The 441-nt window shown below is 34.0% G+C and overlaps 1 protein-coding gene across 1 annotated transcript in view; it reads left to right on the top strand.

The window, feature by feature from the left end:
• LOC119593968 (serine/arginine repetitive matrix protein 2-like) overlaps nt 1–441 on the top strand; it is a gene marked incomplete in the record, with an annotated part of 99,054 nt that overhangs the window by 30,809 nt on the left and 67,804 nt on the right.

Below are 441 nucleotides of genomic sequence, written 5' to 3'. Positions count from 1 at the left end.
ACCTGGAATTCCAGCATTTTCATTTTCCGGGTCTGGAAAACCTTGAAAAACTGAATTTTCAAAAAGCCACGGAAATTTACATAGGGAGAATCAATTTTTTTTCAACGCAGTTTCATGAACATGTCATCATGCAAAATGCAAATAATCGTTGTTTAATGTTGCACACTAGGTACCGGAGATTTGATTTAGTTTGTTTTGTCAAATATTTCCTTGGACCATTATATTCACTGTTGCTCTTGTTGCATCTAGTTGCACCTTCTTGTTGTTATTAATTTACTTTCTATTGATGAGAAATCTACTTAAAACTGGAGTCATCCATTTTTACCTCTTATTGTATGCCTCTTAAAAAAATGGGTGTCATAATTTAAAATACATCAGTGAAAAATCATTTTTGGACCTGGAAAAGTCTTTGAATTTCAGAGTCAAGTAGGGGGAAGGGCC

This window comes from Penaeus monodon, chromosome 33 (assembly GCF_015228065.2).
Source record: "Penaeus monodon isolate SGIC_2016 chromosome 33, NSTDA_Pmon_1, whole genome shotgun sequence".
NCBI lineage: Eukaryota > Metazoa > Arthropoda > Malacostraca > Decapoda > Penaeidae > Penaeus > Penaeus monodon.
The sequence above is the reverse complement of the archived record's forward strand: the minus strand, read 5'-3'. Positions and strand labels throughout refer to the sequence as shown.